The following is a 16850-nucleotide window of genomic DNA, read 5'->3' on the forward strand; positions in this document are numbered from 1 at the left end:
ATTTTATTTTTTGAAGGTTTTATTCACTTATTTGAGAGTGAGTGAGAGAGAGAGAGAGAGAGCATGAGTTGGGAGGAGGGACAGAGGGAAGGAGAGAAACAGGCTCCCCATTATTAGGGAGCCTGATGCAGGGCTCCATCCCAGGACCCCAAGGTCATGACCTCAGCTAAAGGCAGATGCTTAACTGACTGAGTCACCCAGGTACTCCCCAAACCATGGAATTTTAGAAATAAACACATCTATTTTTATAAAGCTAGGTTGGCTCAAGAAAAGGCCTAAGCAATGTGCAAAAGCCCCTTATATCTAATTAACTTTATTTACATCTATAGTCATAGGCTGCATCCTTAAACTCAGGCTTTGTGAATAAACTTTGAGCCGAGAGCAATAGAATAGGAGGGTGCTGGGGATCAGTACAGCTTAATATGGATCAATGAAGATCTTAATCTTTATTAAGATTAATAAAATCTTAAAAAAAAAAAGAATGAGAGGATGCAGTTGACTCTGTACAAACTAGTAGTAGGCAAATGATCCCAAACCTCCTGTTCATTTTAAGTGGACAGAATATTTTAATTACTTGCTCATTGATTTATGAAATACTTTTGGAGTACTTATAATGCTCTAGACTTTGAAGATGCTATAATTTTAAGAAGGAGACAATGTATTTTTTATATTCCAGTCCTCTGCCTAAATTATGTGGAAGGCTCTTTCATGTTATGGTTTTGATATTATGTGCAGGCATCAAGCTCTCAGGAAGTCTCTCTGTATCCCTTCAATAACAACTATAATTTCCCCCTTTCCCACCTTTTATCTGGATTCTTTATTCCCTCTTTTCTCAGTGACACTTCTTCCTTTGAAATCTTCTTAGGTCGAACCACAGATTCTCTTGTAGCTCGGGAGCCTGGGTTGCTGGGTCTGCTTTGTTGCTTACCTACAAATTCTTCCTGATCATGCTCTGAGCTCAAGAGCCCCTATTCCATGGAAAGTCATGCCATCTAAGTCTACTCCTACCCTTTCTCACCAGATTCAGGCAGCAGCAGTTTCATACCCTGAGTGGTTTAAGTAACTTATTAATAATTGCAATTGAATTTCCCCCTTTGTCACTCTTTGTAGTCAATTGTCCGACCAAAGGTTACTCTCTACAACTGATGGAGAATTTAATAGCTGACCCACAGCTGGTCTTCAACATCCCATTCTATCTTTATCCTGGTCGTTTATCTAACATTCTTGTAGTTACTTTATGTCTGTTCTCCAATTATCCCTTCCTCTCTACTCAACAACACACTTACATGGATATAACTTGAACTGGGTCAGCTCCCGGAAGAATGTGGCCTTTGGGGTCTTGAACTCTGAACTTTCCCTTTTGACCACAACCTCTTATCTTTCTATACTTCTGTCTCTCATGCGCAGTAAAGTTTATCATTAAAATAAATTTGAATTTCAGCTCCCTTGATCTGACTTATTACATTAATTTCCCTCATGTCCCTTACTGCCTTTACTTTCCTCCCAAATGCAGTTCCATATCCCATAGCTTTTCTCACCTCCCCATTATGCTGCTAAGTGAAAACATCCAGTTTGTGCCTTAATGTTGTGATTATTCTGGTTCTGATTTAGGTTTTCTGGAACCTCCTGGAGAAAAAGTGCATGATTCATTTCATTACAGATATATCATCTCTGATCTCAGTCTGCCTTGCTCAGTGGTTCCTTTTCTCTTCTCCCAGTAGCTTCTTTTCCTGATCTCCGCAGAAAACACACCAAACTTCTCCACTCTGCTCAGAGCCTCAGCTAATGATCTAGGTTCCTGCTTCACTGAGAAGAGAAACACCATCAAGCCAAAATGTTCTTATAGCACACCTATTTTTTTTCCACTCACTTTTTCCTCTTGTTGAAGTGGAGGAAATACTTCTGAATTCCTAGGTTAATTCTTCCACTTATTTTTTGGTTATATTTCCTCTCCCATCCTCAAGGATTTTGTCTCATCAATCAGCTTCTCTGCATCTCCACTTCTCTCTCTCTGCATAAGTTTCAAACACTCAACCCACAGATCTCCCCTTTCTAAAAAACCCTATACCACCCAACTTTCTCCTTCACTTCACCATCATTTATTTTCTTTCCTACCCAATTTATTTTATTTTTTTAAGATCTTATTTATTTATTTGCCAGAGAGAGAGAGAGACAGTGAAAGAGGGAACATAAGCAGAGGAGATGGAGAGGGAGAAGCGGGTTCCCAAGACCCTGGGATCATGACCTGAGCTGAAGGCAGCTCCTTAACCCACTGAGCCACCTAGGAACCCCTCCTAAGCAAGTTATTATATAGGACTTATTTGCCATCTCTAGTTTTTATATTCCATACATTATTACTCATTAAAATTTGACTTCTGCTCCTTCTGATCTGACCTTCTCAAAAGTCACTAATGAAAAAAAAAATCCTATTTCCCAAATTCAGTGGTTTCTCTGCTGTCCTCATTCTTTGAATCTTGATGTGGTATTTGACATTACTGACCACTTTCTGGAAAGTCTGTCCTCCTTCAATTTCAAGATAGATTGTTTGTTCTTATTCTCTTCCTGTCTACTATTCTTTTGATCTCTTCTTCTGTCTCTTAATTGTTGTTTATCAGAATTCCAAGTTCTGTTCTTTTCTCGCCCTTAACTCTTGCTCAGAGTGTTTCCAACAGTTCTCTCTTCGGCTCTAACTAGTAAGCCCTGGAACATGTCTTGACCTTCCCCTGGACGTCCCTTGAACTAGAGATTCACATTTCTAACTGCTTCCTAGAAATCTCTTCCCTTGTCTTTCTTCTGTAGGTATACTTCAGGTCTAATTTAGAATTTATTATCTTTTTCACCTTGTCACACCACCCTGAAGAAACCTAAAATGTCCTGTTCTTCTTCTTGCACTGTCTTTCTCTGTTACTAATCCCCTTATTTCCTCAATTGTCTGAGTTGGAAACCCTGGAATCATCTGACTCCTCTTCCTTCACCTCCTGAAATCAATTGGTCAGGTCCTCTCAATTTTACCTCGAAAGCATCTTTCTACTTGATGTGGCTCTCCACATTCCTTCCTGAGCATTCTCATCAAGGGAGCCCTGGATATTTCACAGATGTGTAGGTGATCTCTGAGTCCTGCTTCTCTTCACCTTAGGTCTCTCTACTCCTATGCCCAACTTACGCTTTCCCATAACATGATCCAAATGTTGCTGAGTTACTATGTATTGGAAGGAATTTTTAAACAAACAAGAAGACTATCAGTCTTTCATCAGAATTTTCTTAATCATTTAAAAAAGGAAAGAAATTCAAGAGAACCATGCGCACTACAAACTGGATAATCAAAAGCTAATTTTTTGAATTATTTCTGTTGAAAAGCTTTTAGAACCTTTGCTCTTCTCTTCCTGGTTTGGAGACTTTTAGAATTGTAACCTTGATCATGAAAGCCCTAGAAAGCAAAGTACAAAATGAATAGAGGAGACGAAACTTAGTCAATTTTGCTACTTATTAGAAGTTCTCATTGAAATACATTGTTGAGAGGAGGGTGTGATAAATAAGGCAAAGGACTTGGGATTTTAAGTAGATGCTAATTACATATATATTCATTCACTATTGGTGTCAATGACTTAGGGTTGACCATTGTAAGTCTGAACTTTTTACTTTGGTATATAGTCTGCATAGATATTTTTCTAAAGGTTTATTTCCAATGTCAAAAAAACCCAAAAAACAAAAAACTCCAAAACAAAGCTCTGAATGTTTAACAATGCATGGATTAATTAGGAATCAGAATACAACTCAATGCTTTTGGAATTTTCTGTTGAACCATGTAACAGTCAGGAGTCTACATTATTGCTTTACCTTAGATTACAATAAAATTGGGGCAAAGAACAGTGCAAAGAGGGTTTTATTTTCAATGAGAACTAACTTCTAGCCCTAGAATTGATTATGTCAACTGGGATTATTCATCCGTGTGTGTGCGTGTGTGTATATTATAAGGTATAGATCTCTCAAATTAGTGGAAGTGATTTAAAATGGCTTTTGAAATACAAATAAGTATTTTCACAATGCTTTGAAATTTTGTAGGATTATAATGTAGATAACTGATGTCTTCTCTGAAATATATATCTGACATTCTTCAGCCTAGGAAAAAAATAATTTCTGGACAAACCATAATCTGCTGGCAATATGCTGAGCTCAAAATCAGGTCATTTAGTTTCTCTTCTATTAAGATTAAATGTCATGATGAAAACACAGTGCAGCACTGACCTTACCAGACACTTGAAAATACTATCTGTGTGGTAAAATTAAATAAACTTTTCTTGTTTCAAATGAAACAGGAAACAAACAAGAAACAAAAATGGGTTTCAGAATGTACATTAGCCAGTTTTCAGATTCAGTGACTAAAACTGTTATTAATTTATGTATACCAGTGACATTGTTAGTCACTGAGTTTTTGGATGTGTTAATGAAGAGCAGCTGTAGAAGTTTTTTAAAGCCAAATGTGGCAATAGCAGTATGTAACACAAAGCTTTTTCACAAATTTTTTTTAAAGATTTTATTTATTCATTTGAGAGAGAGAGACAGTGAGAGAGAGCATGAGCGAGGAGAAGGTCAGAGAGCGAAGCAGACTCCCCATGGAGCTGGGAGCCCGATGTGGGACTCGATCCTGGGACTCCAGGATCACGACCTGAGCCGAAGGCAGTCGTCCAACCAATTGAGCCACCCAGGCATCCCGCTTTTTCACAATTTAATGTTTTGTATGATTCTCCTAATTGTTTAGCAGACTTGCACCAGTGCAAATAACAGGTCATTTCCTAACTGTGTGAGCTTGGTTTTTATTAGATAATGGAGCAGTTGTGGGTTTTTTTAATGGGTTATATTTCATTACAAATGAGATAATAGCTACCATAGAAAATAGATATCTAAAAATTTCATGGGATTCCCTGAAGACAAAAATGTCTAAAGGACCAAGTCTTCTGAGGATCATATAACAATACCTGAGTTTTGAAGTTAACACAAATTCACCAGCTCAGAACCTAAATGAAGTTAGCCCAAATTAAAAATTGCTGGTTGGGGGCGCCTGGGTGGCTCAGTGTATTAAGCTTCTGTGCTCAGCTCAGGTCATGATCTCAGGGTCCTGGGATCGAGCCCCACATGGGGCTCTCTGCTCAGCGGGGAGCCTGCTTTCTCCTCTCTCTCTCTCTCTCTCTGCCTGCCTCTCTGCCTACTTGTGATCTCTATCAAATAAGTAAAATTTGCTCGTTGGTATAGCAATTTGGAATAGAATTGAAAAAGATACATAGTTTCATAAATGTATTATGTCATGCAAGCATTTGTAATATCTCATATATTTATAATATGTTCCTGCTGGGAAAGGGTGGCAACTACCTTTTGACCCAACTGTGATGTGACATTAAGGTGGTAGTAAGAAGCTTGAGCCAGAGAAATATAAAGAAGTAATATTTTTATGGGCTGATATGATTATTTTAGTGAGTCTTCAAGACTTTTTAATTAAACTTCTGAAGATTTCTTCATATATTCCTAAGAAGTGAGAATTAAAGACAGGCCAAAGTATGTAACTGTCTATTTAGAAAAGAATGCATTCTCTCATGGCCATTGTGAAATGAACATATTGTATCCCTTCATGAAGTACTTTAAGTTCACTTTTGTGGGTTTCATAAGAATCCTTGAGGATCATTACCTTCTTTTCCCAATGCTTTTAGCTTGTGTACCTTAATCTTCAGTTAGGGACAATTTATTTTTAAAACTGAAATGGAGAGTAAGAAATTCAGTCACAGCAAGTGAGTCTTTTGGTGGAAAAAAATCTGGAGGGAAATTCACCATTAATTTTTAGGCTAGTCAAGTCATAACTCTTAACCCATGGGAATTCCATTATTGCTCTTTAGAACTTTTTACCCAGCCCAGTAGCATAGACTGGTATTGGTAGTGTGAGTTTTCTTCTTCTTAAATACCACCCCACTTTGTAGTCTTTCCAAATAATTTCTCACTATATATCCTTACCTTAAAACATAATTAATCCTTTTTTTTTCTCAAATGTTGAGCACTTAGCAAGTGAGACAGTGAAGTGTCTCTCTGTCTTTATGAACTGGAAGTAGGTTGTTTTTCCCCCCTATCTTCACCGTGGTCCACACTGAATGTGGTGCTCTTCTAGTCCTTAAGGTTTCAGAGCTGAGAGAACAACCTAGTTTTTCAGAGCATCCCTGAGATCCAGAGGAGTTGGACTTCTGCTTCCTTCAATGGAGTTTCTAACCACAATAATTCTAAATAATGCAAAAATAGTTTGAATTGTAATTAAAAGATAAGTGAGTACTCATGGTTATTTATCTAAGTGGCTAAACTGCAAAAACCTAATGTCCGAATTACTCCAGATAATAGATTACTGACTGTTGTGTAGTTTGTTTTAATTTCTTTAAGATTTTATTTATTTATTTGACAGAGATCACAAGCAGGCAGAGAGAGAGAGAGAGAGAAGCAGGCTCCCCACCAAGCAGAGAGCCAGATGCGGGGCTTGATCCTAGGACCCTGAGATCATGACCTGAGCCAAAGGCAGAGGCTTAATCCACTGAGCCACCCAGGCACTCCTTGCTGTGTAGTTTAAATGGGAAGTTTTGAGTCAAAGAATTCGGAATGCTTAAAGATAAGGGGCACCTAGGTGACTCAGTCAGTTGAGCGTCCAACTCCTGGTTCGGCTCAGGTTATGATGTTAGGGTTGTGGGATCAAACCCTGTGTCAGCGGGAGTCTGTCTGAAGATTCTCTCTCCCTCTCCATCTGTCCCTCCCCACTCTCTGGTGGGCTTGCTCTCTTTCTCAAATATATAAATAAATGTTAAAAAAAAAAAAAGATCAACCGAATTTGAGTCTCTTTTAGAGAGATTTTCTTAGTAGTTGGTAAAAACTAGTTCTTTCTCTTAAAGAATGTTTTCCTACTGCCACAGGGGCTTTGCATATGTTGATCCCTCAAGGGCTTTGTAGAACCCTCCTTCACCTCCATTACTAACTTTTCTGATACTGCAGATTCAGCTTACATACTCCTGCCTTGAATATGCCAACCCATGACCCCTGAATTCTTGTTATATGCTCTCATAAATCTCTGCCAACATCATCCAAGTCACTTACTGCAAGCAGTACTTCCCCATTTTTTGTCATGTGATTGGTTTTTGGTGTGTGTCCTTCACTAAACTCTAAGCTCTATCTGTTTTTCTAACTGCAAACAGTCCCAAGTGCCTAACAGAGTGCTTTGTATGCATTGTAGATATTTAATGCATATTTGTGACTAAAACAAAAGAATAATCATGGGAACAGAATACTTTCCCCCAGAAATTAATCTGTTTTCCTAATTGTAAACTACGAATTTCTAATGACTAATTTTCTACAGATCTTTCCATATTGCGGTATGGGTTTGTTCTAATCTATGAAGACCACATTTCATGTATATTTGGTGACTTACTCACTACCAGACTCAGTATAGCTTAAATACCATTTTAACCTTTTAAACCTTATATAGTTTTGCTTACAGTAAACCACCGTCAATATCCTTTTTAATGTTGGCTTTCTTGCATGACTGTCTGCACTTAACTTCTCCATTTCTGGTTACCCTTACTTCTAGTCATGCTAAAAGCTATGTTAGGTTGGAATTCTCAGAGACTGGGAAAAATGGGATAGAAAGAAGGAGGGAGTCGAAAAGGTTTAATTTCAGACAAAATGCCCTAGAGAATAACTTCATTATGATCCCAAAGGAAACTCCAGGATAAGAATTACATAGGAGAGGTAGACTTTTATGTTCCTGCACTGGTAGTCATTGGCTAACATGGGGGGAGTAAACTTTCCAAGACTTCTTTGGCTTCCTACCCTTGTAGGAAAAACAGCTCTAGTAACTAGCAGAGTGTGAGGCAGAATTTCATATGAGGGCACCAGAAGAAAAAGCAAAAGCACCCAGAAGATGGTGAAGATATATAGAAACATGTGAAAATATTAGAGGGGATCTGGGAAGAGTACCAGCAGTATCTGCTCTAAAGGCTCAACCTGAAACTTTATCAGATAGATGACCACTTCTGTGCTCAACTGTGTATTGTATCATTTTGGATCCAACTACCATCTGTTCACAAAAGACATGTAAATCTACTTGTCTGTCCGTGAACTTTACTAATTCCAGCACAGTTCATCAAAGAGAAACGAGGTACCTGACAGAGGATCCCCACCAGTGAGAAATGTAAAAGAAAAAAGAAAAACCAGAGAAGATCCAGCATCAAAAACAGTGAACTAAATCAGTTGGCCCTACTGTGCCTCTTGCCTCACTCTGCCTCATTAAATACCTACAAAATGATTGAACAATTTGAACGGACTATGAGGAAAGACTGACTGGCTCTTGAGAAAGAGAGGTTGAAAAATTCAGGGATATTTAATGGACCTTTGTCTGATTTATTGGATTAACCCTTTAGAATTTTATATTTGGCAAGGAGAAAAGCACACAGACATAATTATGGTATTTGACCAACAATACAAAATAGTCCCAAAGACCTTAGAAGAATCTTGCAGGAAAATATCAAGTGGCAGGGTGCAGTTATGCTTTGGCTTTTTAGAAAGGTAGCTACTTAGAAAAAAAATGTTGGGAGGGGATGGGACAGTTGCAAACAAAGGAATCTAAAACCTTGATACCAGTCTTAGCTCAGATATCTTAATTACCATCAAATAAAATTGTGTTTCATAAATTTACATTGATTAAGACATAAACTAGAAGTAAAGGAAAAGCTAAAACTAGGTAAAGGACTGTTTTCACGAATGACATTTTTACAGGAGATTATTTTTGACATGTTAAAAGAGGTCAAGACATAGAAGTGGGTAGATAGTGATGGAGGATGGTAAATTCAGCAATGAGTGGGTCACCCGGGCATCCCGTGTGATGGTATCTCCATTAACATGAACTAGACACCATGGCAATGGAAAAACACTTTTACATGGTCGCACACTCCTGAATCCTCAAGGCTCTGGTGAGCAAGCTAGCTATAACTGTACGGCTTAGAAGAGATACGTGAACATTATGCCCACCCACACGGTGGCTGAGTGTGCCCACAAAACTCAGCCAAGTATGCCGAGTTCTCTCTGTCTTAGCTCTGAAGTCCCTGCTGATCTCAGAGTCCCACATCACCAGTACCACCCATGTGGAAAAAGCAAGTGTTGAGTCTGTCTTCTACCTCAGGATGACTTAATATCTGCCAGGGCCAATATTCTTTTTTTTTTTTTTTTTGTTATCTGCATTCAGAAATTGTCATTTCCTTTTCTGCCTTCAAGGTCTAATAATCACTTTGGAAACAACTGCTTCCTTCCTATATATTCATCATACATCCTGCTCTTACGTGTGGGTCTGAAAACTTGCTTAGAACATGCCTCCAATTTTTTTTTCCCCTTGATTTTCACCATGGAAATATTTCTGGAAGAAGCTGGTCATCGCTTTTGACAGAAGGATAAGGAACTAGGTAAATTGCTTGCCCTTAATAAGTCTTCAGATTTTTAAACTGTACTTTTATCCTTGAGAGATAAAAATGTTCTCCTGGACTTTAACACAGTAACTTATATCATTGATGGTTTGTTTTGTTTTGTTTTGGCCATACTCATTTTCCTTTGGGTACTTAGAAAAACGTGTCTGTTGGGGCTCAGCAGATTTCCAGGGTCTTACTATGGAGTTTTTCTTCTGGCTTCGATCTGGTGGGAATTGATTGCTAAAGGACTGGGGTTTTCATCTCAAATCTAGATTTCAGAAGTTTTATGTAGCACTGGGAAATGGTGGAGGTGGCAGTGCAGGGGTGATAGGGTGTGGCAAATAGAAAAGGGCACTGAGGGGCGCCTGCGTGGCTCAGTCAGTTAAGCTGCTGCCTTCCGCTCAGGTCATGATCCCAGGGTCCTGGGATTGAGTCCCACATTGGGCTCTTTGCTCCGCAGGGAGCCTGCTTCTCCCTCCGCCTCTGGTACCACTCTGTCTGCCTGTGCTCTCTCTTTCTCTCTGACAAATGAATAAATAAAATCTTAAAAAAAAAAAAGAAAAGGGCACTGATATTCTTGCTTCGTCACCTCCGCTGGAATGTGAATTTAATTGATTTTATTACCAGTGAAACCGAAAAAGAGGTTTCATTGACAACAAAAGTCTATGAAAATGAAAAGCTAAATTTTCATTTTACCTTAATTTTAGTTGAGCCCAGGAGTGGTTTCTCCTAAAAATGAATTTGGTCTGACTTGAGCTACTGGTGTTGGAATGGCCAAGACTCGGGATCCCATACTTGGCTATTTTCATCCAGAATAGGTTCAAATGTCACACATTCCAAGAAAAGGAAAAGTGTGAGATAAAAAGGAGCATGTGTCTCTCTGACGCTTTGAGGTTGTAGGTAGAACTACCCATGGCCTCTGCCCCAGGAGCCTGGAGATATACTCAAAAGGAGTATTTTTAAAACTCCACAAGGGCGTATATTTGCCAGAGATACAAGCAAGTTTGCATGGTTTATGCCAAAACCTCAAATGCAACCTCTCCCATCCTGAAATTCCATGGAAGCTCCTTCTCATCAATCTTAGTCCTTGTTTTACTCATCCTTAAGTTGAAAAACTTTGTTTAAGAGGACAAAGGACAGAAAGCGTTCCCCACTTATTTCATATTTTCCTAGGTGACTAAGTTCTCATTCAGTACCAGAGAGAATGTTTATTCCAAAGCTGCCTGTTTGATAATGTGGCTCCAGGATATTCCACCTACATCTGTGCAAAGGGTAGCACCGACCAGCTGGTGGGAGTGTAGCAGTAGCTTTCACTGGAAAACAGCTCAAGGCTTGTCTGCTCTCCGAAGCGGAGTCCTGCATCTGCTGTCGCCCCAGGTGATCATCAGCCTGGCCTCGGAGCTGTGGTAGGAGAAGCCTGCTGCCCCTGGCAACGTTCAGAAAGGGTGACACCAGCTGCCGTTTTCCATACCTTGGTATGAAGTCTAGCCAGATCATTTGCATAATGAAGGCCGCATATTGTCAATTCTTGTCTAGATGTGGACCTGTTCAGCTGTATCATCCAAAGACCAAGATGAAGTTACCTTCATCCAAACACCAGGATCGCCATCCTGTGAGGCTAGCAAGGAACAGATGTGCTTCTGAGCCTCAATCAAAACCAAAGGGAACCAATTCGTGACTAATGTTTTCCACTTGTTTCCCGAGGCACACCTTTGTTTCTCCTCTCTTGCCCTTATATCTTATACTCAATCATTTTATTCATTTTCTTGGCACTGTTTCTGCTGTTTTTCTTGCTTCCCTGACTGCCTCCTTCCCTTGGTTTCTATTACAAATGAATCCAAATCCAATTTATCTTCCAAGTTTTAGCATGTCTTTACTTAGTTTATGATGATTTGTTTGTTTCTTGGTGTTGTTTTTAAACATCTTAATCTTAATGTAAACTTTTTAGTTTTTTTTTTTTCTTCTTTAGGTTTCTGGATTTAATTTTGTTTAGAAAGGAAGTCCTGCCCATATGATGAAATCAACTTTTTATTTTCTTCTGCATTGGGAATCTATTTTGATATAAAGTGTGATGTAGTAATCTAGTTTTATTTGCTTTTTTGTTTCTCTAAACGGCTAGTTATCTGAGCATAATTTATCATATAATCTGTCTTTCTTTACTGATTCAAGCACCATCTTTATTTTATGCTAATTTCCCATGTAGATTCGGGTTTGTCTCTGGGTTCTCCTTATGAGTCCATGGATTGATCTCTCTAGCAACACAAAGTCGTTTTCATCATTTTGGCTTAAATTTGTTCTTTTATGCCTTTGTCCGATGTATTTAGTCTTTGTCCTACATAATTGCTGAGGGCCTCCTGTGTAACTGGCATTCTTCACTGGCATAGTTCTACATATTTTTTATTGTTTATTTCAGGTATTTCTTTCTTTTTTTTTTTTAATCATAGATGATTGTACTCATCTATGAAAATCATAGATTTTTGTATTCGAGAACTACTGATTTTTGTGTATTAATTTTTAGCTAGTGATTATGCTGGTTCATCTTGTTGTTAGCAGTAGTTTTTTATTTGACCTTAAGGCTTTCATATCTAGGTATACATATCTATTATTTGAAAAAAATGTAATTTACTTCATCTTTTATGGTTTTGATTTTCTTTCTCTTGACTAATCACATGAATTAGCAATTCTAGAATAATCTTGAGTAATGATGTTGATAACAGTTATTTTAATTCAGTATCAGATTATAAGGAGATGTTCTTGGTGCCTCACCATAAAAGTCTTGATTTCAGACATAAAACTTTTTTTCACAAAAAGTAACAGATCTCTCAAATTTTATTTTGAATTTGATTACCATGAAGCTGATTTAATTATTGCTCTTCTTGACTATGACAATAATAGAGTATATTGATAGATTTCTTGTGTAAGCCATCCTGTCCCCCTTTCATTTAAAATATATTTTAGGTTAAATCATGAGGAAGTGAATTAAGTAGATGATTACCACTACCCCTATTTTGGATTTTTCAAAAACTGAGTCCAGAGAGTTGGCCACGGATTCCAATATCTCTCCCTCTTCCTTTGTCTAAATGAGAAACAAGCAAACAAACAAAAACTATGCATGTGTAGCAATAAAATTAAAAATGAAAAGGCACAATGTAAAGAAAGTGACATTTGTAACCTTGCACAGTAAAAGATGTGAAATTATAAGCTTGCCAGTTTAAAATATCTCACTAGAATTCAACAGAACATGGGGCTCAGATTTGACTCCCCTGTCACTAAGACTCAACAGCTAAGCAAAAGAATTTCAAATGCATGTTTACTTTCCTTGAGCTTACTTCAAAAATAAACTTGTTTTGAATGATTATTTAATCAGTGTAAAAGCAGACCAGCTGGCCCTGGCCTTAAACCACATCACAATAGGGGTCACTTACAAAGAATTCTCTTCTGGTGCCCCAACAGCGAAAACCTCAGCTTTACTGAGGTCTTGGAGGCAGCAGCCGAGAGCGTCTGTGCTGGACAGCATACAGCAAACTGCCTAAAATCTTCTTTGGTCATCTCTTTCTGCCCCCCAAATCACTCATGGTGGTTCTCAAAGGTCAGTCCCTCTCTCCAAAGCCCCTTCTCTCAGTGTCTTCAGGGCAGGGCTGTTTTCCCATTGGTTCCTCCTCATCGGCCTGACCCAGCAGCCCCTCTGCTGCCTTCTCCCAAAAATCTGTTTCCTACCACCTTTGGAAAAGACTTGAGTTTTTTAAGAGATGTAGCTCTTGCCATAGTCCTAGCAAATAAAGCTTGTTAACACTTTACAGTTACGCCACCACTATCACAGCCACACTTTTCAGGGCTTAATGATGAAACGGGTGCATTTCATCTTATACGTCGGAGTCATCAGAGAAAAAGAAATCCACTCAGAGGAAGGAGGAATTTGGTACCAACACCTCTCATGCTCCTTCCTTCCTAAGAACACTCCAAAGTTTTCATTGATGTCTTGACAGGTTATTTGTATAGAAATTATCTTGATCACATAAAATCATTGCTTCTAGAGGCTGCCCATGGAGGCAAAGATATAGATTTTAAATACAGAGTTCTGTTCAGTGTTATCTTGTCCAACCCATTGATGACTCTTGCAAGTCAATGTTACTTTTATATAAATGAATGTAGGATTGTCCTTATATTTATGCACAGACTATATGGAAATTCCTAGTGGAGTCCTCTGAATTTTAAATGAAAGATGTAGTTTGTGAGATCATTTGAACCCTTGGGCATTTAAGTAATTGACTTATTTTCTTGTCAGGAACTCATAACTGAAGATAAAAGTTGCAGAAGAGAGCCAGTTTGGATTTTTTTTAGACCCTATCGCATCCAAGCAGAAACAGAAAAAAGAAGGCAGTGTTTCTACCAATGCTTCATCAGTTGAGGATTTTGTGATGTAGAGCAGAAATTATAAATAAGTTGTAAAAAATACGGATTAAGGAGGAGTTGGGCTGAGGAGGTGAATTTTTTTGAATAGTGGAGCTTTCCTCTTACTTGTCCGTTCTAGAGAAGCAATTTCCCTTCTCACTGGAGTTTGGTTTCTAAAGAATGAGGCTTCCTAAGCAAACAGTTTACCATTCCTCCCCATTAAAGTGATTTCATAATAGGAAAGGCCTTCCATTATGTCATGCTGGGTTTTTTCAAGCAATGAGAAGAAATGGTAAAATTAAAGTATTAAAAGTGGAGACAGGAGATCTCTGAATGCAAACTTGGCTGTTCTCCCAGGCATGTTGTTTATTCCCCACTTGTGGAGCATCTATTTCTGTAGCTCTATCAAGGAAGTGAGAATCAGGTTTTACTCTAAATATTGCTGTTCTTACGTGAGCCAGGTTTAAAAATGGAATCATAGGAATAGAAAGGACTTCCAGGGTATTTTTATTTTCAGACATTCCCACATTTCACAGTAGCCCTTCCTAAATTCTTCCCTAATTGTATCCTGTTTGCCAAGACCTGAGGAAGAGATGTTCTACCGTCTATTTCAGAGTCCAACATCGTCCCGGTCAGGAAACTGGCTTCCCAGTCGATTCAAGTGCATTCAATCCAAGCCTGTGTCCTTTCTACCTCAGTGGTACAAGTAGGAGCTAATAAATTAATCTTAAATCATAAAATCTTAGCATAAAAAGAGACTCTCAAATGTCAGCTAAGTCAGTAATTCCAAACCAGAATAGTAAAATGATGGGTTTCTATCATTGACTCTAAGAGAAGAAAAGTTTTGTGGGAAAGGGCAAGAGATGATGAGAATTCACCACGTGGTCAGAAAACAGACTTGTTTGGACCAGGGGTTCACATACTCCAGGTGCCTGGGTAGCTGCACATCAGGTCACCTGGACAGCTTGTTAAAAGTCCAGATTACCAGACTCTCCTAGTCCTACTCTAGATCCTAATTCAATAGGCCTGTATTGCTAGAGTGCTTCCCTGATTTCAGATTCTGTGCTAAACCAGCACTCCCCTATCCTGGCCAAACTAGAAATCCTTCCTGTGTATCTAGCCCAGCTCTGCTTAAATGCTTCTAGTGATGGGGAGAATTGCAAGGGTGGGGCTGGGGGTCTGTTACCTAATGAAGCCATCTCTTTTTCAAGCAATTTTAATTATTACAAAAACTCTTCCATACTAAATTGAAATCTGTCTCTTCTTGACTCTCTTTCATTGGCTTTAGTTCTGCACTGTTGGTCAACAGACAACAAATATGTTAAGTCTCCAACAGATTAACCCTGAATGTTCGTTGATCGGATGTCATGTTTCCTTTCTGTTTCCTTTTTTTAAAAACAAAACAGAACAAAAGAAATCATGATTCTCTGAAATCAGGAAAAGGGTCTGGAACGCTTAACCAAGACTTTTAAGCCCTACACCTTGATCCATACTCCAATTAAATAGCCAACTATAGTTCATTATGAATTAAAACTTGCTTGATCAAAATGTTTTCCCTGTCTACCCTTAATGTGTAGTAAAGGTCTCCTGGGAAGCCTCAGATGCCATGTCCCATCCCATCTACGCTGCTGTTTGCTATTTGTCAAACCTCTTGTGTAAAACCAAGAGGGAGCTTCCTGAGAGGTTTTGTGGCTTAATGATGCAAAATCAACATTGTCCCCTGACTCCCTCTGTGTAAGAAACTCAGGGGGAGTCCAAAAAAGTAATAGTAAATAAATAAATAAGGACATTGCTTAGACTGAGAATGGAAGAAGGTGAGGGGCCAGTTACATCCTTCACAAAAGACTTCATAATTTCATTGCTCCAGAATCTGGAGGGTGTTTTTCCCTGTCAATGCCATCTTCATCAATATCTAACCAACTGTTAGGGGACACACCATCACTAAGCATCACTAAGCCAAATTAAAAAAATTTAAAAAAAGAATTCATCTAGGGTAACAAGCATCTCATTAAGTGCTATTACTGTAAAGAAGTCCCTTTTGGAAGGTCATGTACTTATTTTAAAAAGATAATGTTTCTGAAAGCATATTAGGAGTCTTTTTTGTTTTTTATTTTTTTGGGGGGGTTAGTTGGTCTTCAGAGACAGCTTATAATAAAAGAATGTTTATCTTACCACTCCATAATTCAACCTTGTTTTGGATTAAAGAAAACGTCTTCTAGACTATACACCCCCTTTGTTGATCAGTTTGGGTTCCAAATGACTTTCAGCTGCTTTCAGTAATTACCTTCATAGGCCAAAGATTTACCACCTTTGGAGATACGCAAAATAATATTTCACAAATTCGGGCCAGCTTAGTAAGCTTTATTAGACTTCATTCACATAACTTCTTGTCTCTTCTTGCCAAGCTTTCCCCCTCTGCTCTGTCTATAACACGCTGTCTGCCTTGACATGTGGTATTTGCTGTACTTGGAATGTCCATCTCTATTCTCTTACTCACTAATTTTACTCTTTTTTTAGATCCTGGTCTAAATGTCACTTTTCAAGAGAAGAATTTTACCATATGGTTCCAACTTTTTTTTTTTTTAAATTTCTTTTCAGCGTAACAGTATTCATTGTTTTTGCACCACACCCAGTGCTCCATGCAATCCGTGCCCTCTCTAATACCCACCACCTGGTACCCCGACCTCCCGCCCTCTGCCCCTTCCAAACCCTCAGATGGTTCCAACTTTTATTACTAAACTTTCATTTCAGATTATCTTCTGAAAACATTTTTATCCCCCTATCTTCCAGCAGATCACTACCCTCACTGCTTTAGGTCTTAGGGGATGTTACAGCTGCAAGAGATCCCTTGCTTCTACAGAACCTACTGGGACCTGAGCTGAGTGGCAAGCCTGGTAGTTGTGGATTTTACCCAGGAATGAATAGCACATCTTGTTTTCTACTAACGTTCTTCCTTTTCCTCTCTCCTTTGTCTGTCTTTTA

At 38.6% G+C, this 16850-nt stretch overlaps 1 long non-coding RNA gene across 1 annotated transcript in view; it reads left to right on the forward strand.

The window, feature by feature from the left end:
* LOC122918503 overlaps positions 1-16850 on the forward strand; it is a 487166-nt gene that overhangs the window by 141312 nt on the left and 329004 nt on the right. The gene's annotated exons all lie outside the window — the stretch shown is intronic.

Source organism: Neovison vison, chromosome 10 (genome assembly GCF_020171115.1).
Source record: "Neovison vison isolate M4711 chromosome 10, ASM_NN_V1, whole genome shotgun sequence".
Lineage (NCBI taxonomy): Eukaryota > Metazoa > Chordata > Mammalia > Carnivora > Mustelidae > Neogale > Neogale vison.